General features: G+C 46.0%; 1 protein-coding gene across 2 annotated transcripts in view; it reads right to left on the minus strand.

The window, feature by feature from the left end:
* Positions 1-9,113, minus strand: part of LOC144818001 (complement component C6-like) — a 909,016-nt gene extending 899,903 nt beyond the window's left edge. For both annotated transcript variants that reach the window (XM_078675007.1, XM_078675006.1), the window contains exon 1: positions 8,974-9,113. The gene's annotated coding sequence lies outside the window, so the exon portion shown is untranslated. The remainder of the gene's footprint in view (positions 1-8,973) is intronic.
* Between the last annotated feature and the right edge of the window lie 430 nt (positions 9,114-9,543).

Raw genomic sequence — 9,543 nt, forward strand, 5'->3', positions numbered from 1 at the left:
TACAATTGAGATGGTAAAACCCTCGATTCATGCTCTCCCTCATAAAGCTAGTAGGAACTGGAAGCATTTAGATATTGACAATCTTAACCTCACTCTTATTAAGGATAAACCTGCGCTTTCCAGTATAGCAACTAAGGACTTACCCATTATCAGACGATGGTTGACAACGGCCTTAGACACCTGTCTTCCAGCGCAAAAAAATAAACCTCAAATTCTTCATCCGCCAGCACCTTGGTTTACGGACGCGCTTCGTCAAGAAAAATCATATTGTAAAAAACTGGAACGCATTTGGCGTTCCAAGTACAACGCTGACCATAAAATAAAATACAAGGCAGCCCTTAAAGCCTATCATTTGTCTTGTGACGCCGCCAGAGCCAATTTTGCCAGTACTTCTATTCTAACGGCACAAAACAGACCTAAGGCGCTCTTTAAAATTGTTAAAGAGCTCTCTGGTGCGTCCACGGCACCTAAAGACCCTTGTCTAGATACTGATCAATGTGAGGTTTTGGCCAATTTTTTCGTTGAAAAAATTGATAAAATCTATGCTACTTTTAATTCTAATTCTGCGGTGTCTACTCACTCCGCTCCTACTGCATGCATCCCCACCCTTGATACTAATCTTGGTTCGTCTTCCGCTTGTCCTCCTCTGCTCGTCTGGGACCCCATTTCTCCTACACTCTTAAAAAAATATCTTCAAGATATTAAATCTGGCTCCCCTCTCGATCCAATGCCCCCACAAGTCTTGAGATCCTTAGATCCAGCTTTGCTTCAAATGATTTCAAAAATTCTGAATGCGTCGTTATCTGAAGCTATTGTCCCCAATGAATGGAAGCATGCTATGGTGGTTCCACTATTAAAAAAGGCCAATGCTGATCCTAATATCCCATCGAACTTCCGCCCCATCTCTTTGCTTTCATGCTTTTCCAAAATTTTGGAGAAACACGTTAATTCATTACTTTCTTCTTATGTTGAAACTTCTAATTTTCTTCACGACTCTCAATCCGGGTTTAGGGCTGGTTTTTCAACTGAAACCACGCTCCTTGGAGTATCAGAATCCATTAGACAAAAGGTGGACAATGGGGAGTCAGTGGCACTCATATTACTTGATTTGAGTGCCGCATTTGACACCGTCTCCCACTCCATCTTGTTGTCCACCTTGAAATCTATGGGTGTCGGTGGCTCGGCCCTGGCCTGGATTGCTAATTTTCTCCTTGATCGCACTTTTCAAGTGTTCTCTCCCACTTCTGCTTCATCCATCCTTCCTTCTAAACACGGTGTTCCACAAGGGTCCATTCTCAGTCCCCTTTTTTTTAATTTATACGTGAGACCCCTGGCCTTTTTGGCAGAGCAGGTAGGTCTCACGATTTACTCCTACGCTGATGACACGCAAGTCATCTATTCACTCTCCGCCAACAAAAATTCTTCTTCCTCGTCTCTTCAAAATGGACTCCGACAAATATCTGCATGGATGCATGATCATAAATTAAAATTAAACGGGGACAAGACGGAATTGCTTCTGTTTGGTCAAGATATTTCGTTATGGGGCCCACAGCACTGGCCTCCGGAGATGGGTCCTCTTCCTACTCCAACTACGAATGCTCGTAATCTTGGAGTCCTCCTCGACAACCAACTGTCCTTTAAGCAGCATGTAGTGAAAGTATCCGCCACCTGTACCAACATCATTAGGTGGCTGAGGAAAATTAGGTGGATGCTGCCTGCTGACACCCTGAGGACGGTAGTCCAGGCGCTTGTCATCTCACGCCTGGACTACGGGAACATCTTACTCTTGGGTGCCAGTAAGGAGGTAACTAGGAAATACCAGGTGGTACAAAATATGGCGGTTCGCCTTATTTGTAACCTTCCTGTTAGAACTTCGACCTCGTCTCACATGCGCAACCTGCATTGGCTGCGTATTGAGAACAGGACTAAATTTAAGGCGTTGTGTCTCATGCACAAAATCTTGACTGGAACAGCCCCCAACTATCTATCTGTTTTAGTGCAGCGTTATGTTCCATCTCGCGCACTCAGGTCCTCTACCCAAAATAAAGTGAAAGTACCGCGAATCAGGAGAGCCAAAATGGGTGGTCGGTCTTTTTCTTTGCTAGCCCCCTCTCTTTGGAACTCCTTACCTTTATTTCTTCGATCGGAAAGGTGTTTTCTGACCTTCCGTAAGGGTATCAAGACCTGGCTATTTGATATGTAAGCTTCTGCCTTTCTGTCTCCTTACCTTGTGTCTACTTTAGCGCCGGGAAACCTCCGGGTAGCTGCGCGCTTAATCAAGTGTAATTATAAATAAATAAATAAATAGTGCCAGCTGCACCGTTTAGGGCTTTTTACAGATGCACGGCTAGTAGTGCCATTTAGGCAACTTTATCTGTGGGGACAGTTCTGATTGAGTTAGGACTCCCGCTGCATTGGCAGCAACATTGACACTATGGATTCAGGGCCAGTTGGCCAGGGAGACTGCGAGGTTTGTAGGGCACCAGGCCCTTGTACGTATATGTGGTACTAGGAATTGTTTTTCATGTAATATGATTTCCGCACACTGTTCTGAATACCTCTACAGGTGGTCTTAAGATGACGAGGTTGTTGTGCATATTTAGATTTTGCTAGTCAGATTTTGCTCCACCCTAACGTTAGTGATTCTCAGGAGCTTAGGGTCCAATAGTAGTCTGTTGAGATCATGGGCGTACAATGCGGTTGGTGCCGAATGTGGTTCTGTTAACCGGCTGGAATAAGTACAGTGTTCACCAATGGTTACTGGGTGCTCATTTATATTCTGTTCTACTTCAACTATATTTGCTTTCTGAAGGTTCTGAAAGTGGTCAAGTTGGTCCTATCATATGTAACCAATTCCCTCGTAAATATTATCTAGTGCCAGGTGGCATCATGAACCCCTAGATGAAGGGCCCAACAAATACCCACCTCACTTCCCGGACGGCACATTAGTTCTGATATCTTCACCCAACATCTGGAATATGTGCCCCCTTTTTGCCCCCTTACTTCTCCTCACCACCGCTTTCCCAGTAACACCCTTCTCATATCCCCCTACCCTCCTCCGCCTCACTTTTCCAACATGACCACCATTCGAGTTAAGGATGGAAGTAATTGATACAAATTCAATTATCCTCCCAACCAAACGAAAGCTGCAATAAAACGTTTGAAGCATAACACTATTGAACGTTTCCCGGATTGCCTCTTTGTTGATCAATTTTACAATGGTCGCTTTGGGGGGCTCAAAAACGATTTCATCTTCCCTCACGACACCCCCTCTTGGTCCACCAGCTTATACAATTCCCTCATGGGAAACAACTAAAAATGTCCCCCTCTGCGTGTTTCAAGGGCTACCTCACTATCTCACTCTATAACAATGGTACTGTCATGATCCAAGGCAAAGACACCTGTCTCTCGCTCTTTGACCACCTCTTCCCCTCCCTACTCCCCTCCTCTGCGACCGGGTTTTCCCCTGACTCTCCTTCTAGCTCCACCCATTACTCCCTCTCTCCTCCCCTGACCCCCTTCACTCTCATTGGCTGCACTCTCGAGAAGCACAGGTCGGCCCTCCTCCTTCCCCCTCCCACATGTCCTCCTCTCCTATTCCTCCCCCCTAACAAGATGCCCCCCGCATCACTTCAGCCTTACGTCTAGCTAATACATTTCTCGTCCATTCTGCACCATCCCGGTACTCCAATCTCTTCTCCTCCCCCATATTCCTTCCTGTCACTCCCCTTTTCAGGCAACCTCTCCTCCAACCTTCTCCCCCAGTTAACTTTCCCTACGCTCCCCTTATTCCTCCCTCCCCCCTCTTTTCTACCCCCTCCTCCCCTCGTTATTTACCCTGATTTCTCCACAAACCCACTGCATCTCTCTCCTCCAGCAATGCTGTACCACTCCCTTTCCCCACTTGGTAAACCTTTCCATTTCCCTCCCTCGGGCCCAGCAGAACCACTTCCTTTCCTCAACTTCCCTTTCTCTCAACCCCCCTCACTCTACCAGATGCCTGTTCCCTCACCACCACCTCTCCTAGCTGACAGGACCTCTACAACCACTTCACCTCTTTTCCTCCCAAACCTCCTACTTTCCCATGACTCCACACAGTCCTCCTCTCTCCTTCCACCTTACCGCCTTGTTCTGCACCCATCTCCTCCTAAATATATCCTGAATTCCTCTCCCTATTGCAACACCAACAAAGACAACTCTCCCTTCACCTCCGATTCACCAACTCCCGCTCTCACCTCTCCCCACTCTTGAACCCCATACCCCAACTCACCTCCTGTCCCCCCACCTCTCCCTTTTCACCACCAATTCCACCCCCTCCTGTTTCCATCGAGCCACCCAACCTTCCGTGCTCTGCGTTACTCTCTCTGGAAAATAAGCTAGGCTCTCTTATTACCTCCATCTCCCAGCTTGTAGCTGCCATTTAACTTTTAAGCTCCAAGATTTCCACCTTTCCATGCAGCTCTACTCCTTCCTAACTTTCCATGAGATGCACCCCACCCACTCACCCCAATACAGCCAAGCTCAACCTGTCGTCCGCAAACTTCGTTAACTTACACAAGCCCTTGAACGCCATCCTTCTTCAACCTGCATCCCCTAGTAACCCTACTATATACCCTATTCCAACAATCTCTTCTGTCAGAACCAGGCAGCCACCTAAACACTCCCAAGCACCCCCGCATAAGTACAATATCCCGATCACTCTTCAGAGCCCAAGTGCCCCGTCACCAAAACAGTCTTGACAGAGCTGCGTTGTCTGCTCCACAACTGCAGATCTGCAGTAAAACACAAACTTGAAATCTCCGATACCATCACCTTTTACAATATTGCCATGTTCTTCCTCACAGAGACCTGGTTCAAAGATCCCTCTCACTCTATGTTTGAGCTCCTATTACCCACAGACTATTCTATATTTAGGAATGACAGAACTGTCAACATTGGGGGAGGTGTTGTAGTCATCTTTAGAAACTCCCTTCAACTTAAGGCTTCTCCTATCAGCTCCTTCCACACCTTTGAATGCCTTTCTCTTGAGCTTCAATTGCACCACCGCTAACCCCTCAGATTCCATGTCATTTACCGCCCGCCTGGTAGTGGCTCTTCATTTATGGAGGAACTCACTGACTTAATCAGCGACCAATATTCGCGAAGTGACAATCAGACCTTCGTGGGTGACTTCAATCTCCACTGGGGCGTACCGCATGACTCTTTGGCGAACTCGCTGGCCACCTTCCTCTTTGCAAACGATCTTATCCAACACTGCACAGAATCAACACACTCTAAGGGCTCAATCCTGGACCTTGTTATTTCTAAAGCAGGCATGCTGTCTATCACTACCCCCATTCATGTAGACTGGTCCGACCACCTCCTCATCCCATTCTCTCTTCACCTATCACACTCTATAACCCTTGGTCAACCTAAGAGGGCTACCTCCTGGTTCCGTGATGCAAAAAATATTGATGTCGGACCCCTCTGTGAATCAGCTTTGTTATCACTTCCAAGGCTAGACCCGAACCTAGATGTTGACGAACTCACCTCCCAATGCCTCACAGTCCTTGCAGCCGAAATCAATAACGTCGCTCCACTCAAAAGCAAAAAGATTAGGCCCACTCCCTCAGCTCCTTGGTTCAACAAATCCCTCCATGAAGAAAGGAAGCAGCTAAGACTCCTGAAGAAACAATGGAGGCAAGTGCCCTCCACAGATAATTTGGCCATGCTTTGCTAAGCAAGATCCAAGTACCACAAGCACATCTTCCTTGGGAAAGCATCGCACTTCAAAACCCTTCTTGACTCAGCCAAAAATAGAGCCAAAAAACTATTCAATCTCATCAAGATTCCTAACAGCTCCCCCCAACCTCCAAGTTGGAGGATTCTACAAAGCAAGCAGTGGATTTCGCTATATTCTTTGATGAAAAAGTGAAATCACTTGTGGATCAGGTCGCTCATCCTACCCCTCCAGAGGAGCGCAAATCCTCAGCCATTTGGCAGAACTTTGACCCCATCTCTTAAGATGACCTCCTCAAGTGCATCCGCGAAACAAAGCCCTCCAACCATTCTCTGGACCCCATCCCCAGTGCCATTGCCATTGACTTCTACAACACCCATTCCCTTTCCTATTGGACCACTCTGGTCAACCTCTCCCTTTGTCAAGGCTCCCTTCCTGTCTCCTTCAAAACTGGGCAGGTCACCCCTCTGCTTAAAAAACCCACAGCTGATGCGAAAGACCTCAACAACTTCCGCCCCATCACTAATCTACCCTTTCTTGTGAAGATCACAGAAAGATGTGTAGCGAAACAACTCTCTCGTCATATCAAGGACAATGATCTTCTTGACAATTGTCAGTCCAGCTTCATCCAAAACTGCAGCACTGAAACAGCCCTACTGCAAGTGGTTCATTACGCGCTGAGGATACCCGATTCGGGGGGTCCTGTCTTCTAATTCTCCTTGACCTTTCTGCAGCCTTTGACACTGTCAATCACAACACCCTCCTCAACACTCTTCAACAGAGAATGGGCTTGGAGGGCACAGTGCTTAAATGGTTTGCCTCCTTCCTCTCAGATAGATCCCAAATGATCAAAATAGAGAACAGTCTTTAATCTCCTGTGGCGGTAGGTCAAGGTGTTCCTCAAAGCTCTACACTTGCACCCACGTTGTTCAATCTCTATTTAAAACCACTGGGAAATCTCCTAAGTAAATCCGGGATCCACTATCATCTCTATGCAGATGACACTCAAATCTACCTCAAGGTCGCCTCCACTCACGATCTCTCCATCCTAAGCTCCACTCTCGACTCCATTCCAAACTGGATGTCAACTCATCAACTAATTCTGATTCCAAAACTGAATTCCTCCTCCTCTCCTCCTCACTCTCTCCTCCCCGGTTCAATCATGGATGGATCAGATGAATCTACTTAACAATAAACCCATCATTGTCGACAGCGCAAAATCCCCTGGTGTCATACTCGACAAAAAACTCAATCTAATCTCCCACATCAATTCCATTGCAAAGTCTGCTCGATACCAATTGCCCTTCTTTGGGGAATTCGTCACTTTTTCCCGGAGCAGGACCTTAAAACCCTGGTGCAATCGCTGGTCCTCTCCAGACTGGACTACTGCAATTCTCTTCTTACTGGCCTTCCCAAATCCCACTTGTCCCCCCTTAGATCTGTTCTCCATTCAGCAGCTCGTTTAATTTATGGGGCCAAAAGAAGCGACCACATCACACCGATGTTATCCACCCTCCGCTGGCTTCCCATCGAGGCTAGAGCTATCTACAAGACTGCCTGTATCACCCACAAAGCCTTGCACTCCTCCTCCCCTCGCTACCTGGCGAACAAGCTGAAACTCTCTGGAGGCTCTAGACCTTCACGTAATGCAGAGAATCTACTGCTTGAACCTTCCACTTGCAAGAAGGAAAGATCGATGGCCCAATCCTTTTGAGGCAATGCGGTGAGAATATGGAACTCACTTCCGCCTCAGCTCTGGACCACCACCTCCTCCCAGGTCTTCAAAACGGACCTCAAAGTTCTCCTTCTCCAAAGACACCTCCTAAAGTAATTCACGCCCTCTCTATTATCTGAAGGAAGACCTCCCATCACTGAAAACTCTATTCTCCATGACTATGGAAGTGCCTTCCCAGTGCGTTTGTGTGGTTGGAGTGTATGCCATTTATTGCAGTATTATCCTTGTATCTGTGTTTGGTTCTCTTTTATAACATGCACACGCCACTTTTCTCTTGTAACACACTGTTTGCTACCTCTCACATTTTGTTTGCTTTTGATACTTGCACAAGTGCCACCATTGCCTACGTAACGTTTGTTCTTGTGCCTCTGTGTCTAGCATATATTGCAGTATATTACCTCTAAATGTACTTTGTTTTCTCTTGTAACCTGCACACTTGTCACTCTCTCCTCCTGTTTTGCACTGTTTGCTACCTCATGTATTTTGTTTGCTCACAATTGTCACTTTTACCTCATGTAACTTATCGTCTGCTTTTGTAATTTGTTCATTTATAATTTTCTGTTCCTTTTGTGAAGCGCTCTGACGCCTTCGGGTAAAGTCTGCGCTATATAAAAACGCATAAAGAAATAAAGAAATAAAAAACTAGCGAGCACTGAATATCGAACAGAGTTACCAAGCCTCCTTCTCCACATTACCCGCTGGGCACTATAACATAACTGACTATGCCTGGTGCCCAGGGACGCATTGCCTGGGCTATTGTCAATGCCCTGTGTTCAATACTTCTGCTCAATGGCTTTTCTAACCCTTCTTTTGCCATGCTCTCTTTTAAATCCCTTTTACCACATCTAAATACACCCACATTGTAATGCAGAATGCTATTTTTCCGCTACAAAATGAGGGGGCTGCAGATGTTCAAACCTAGGCGCTTATGACAAATGACAGAGATACATTCGTCGAAAGTAAATGTCGACTGCCACTCTCAGCTGGGAAAGTAATGCATCTACTGACGTCATTCAAGCTCATGTACTTAGCATTAAACGTTACACATTGCAGGTAGCTTCAGTGGATACATACATTACTCATAATCTGCGAATGTTCAAAAACAATTCTTCCATAGCTTCTATTCTTGCCAGCCATTGAACCAGATCCACGCGATCTACTCTGCTGCGAGGACCTCGGAACCTGAAGGGTTTTGCGTTTTCAGACTAACGTTACCTCTATCTTGATTTCGAGCCATGAACAGAAGTTATAATGTGCTTTCAAATGCTTTGTACACCTCCAGCGCATTCCTTTGCACATATCTTGTTCATGATAATAAGAACAACAATATACAAATCTTCCAAAATAATTGACCGAAATTCTATGACACAGTGCACATTCCCAAATTGTCTTTAAGTCGGGTTATCGTTATACACCAGTCCCTAGTAACATGACTGATGAATTGCCTCGCTTCATTACACAGGGTTATTTATTCGAAAGATGTTTGCAGCAAGAGATGTTAAGATCAGAAGAAACTTACGTCCTTGTTTCACGCACAAATGGCAGCTGCAGAATGGCTCTCCGACCTCTTGTTAACTCTGTACCCCGTAAACGAGCGCTCTGCGAGTTTGTCTGTTGTATTTGCAGGACCCGACCCATGCAGGAAGGTCTACAGACTGACCTCTCTTTTGGACCTCTGCGCAACGGTGACATTTCAACACGGTCAGTAAACATCTTACACAACGTCCACAGTTTGTTCTGGCTAAAGATTTGCATAGACTGATCCTCATTCAAAACGCAAACAAACCCGATTGGCCGTTCACCAATTTTCTCCTCCTAATCTTTTTCCTGCCAGTCACTGGCGTGTTGAGAGGGGGATTGGGAAGTGGGGGGGAGGGGGGGGTCAGATGGGGCCCGTGCCCAATTCTTATTTGTCCTGGCCCCACCTTGTACCCCACACATACTACGTGCTAACTTAAATACACACATAAAGGTATATTCTTTGCACTAGGATGAAAGTTGGAATTCTTAAGAATTGGATGTGATCCAATATGTACATTATTTATGTAACTTTTAGAAAATATTAAGAACTTGTGAGAAATGCATTATA

This window comes from Lissotriton helveticus, chromosome 2_1 (assembly GCF_964261635.1).
Source record: "Lissotriton helveticus chromosome 2_1, aLisHel1.1, whole genome shotgun sequence".
NCBI classification, from domain to species: Eukaryota; Metazoa; Chordata; class Amphibia; order Caudata; family Salamandridae; genus Lissotriton; species Lissotriton helveticus.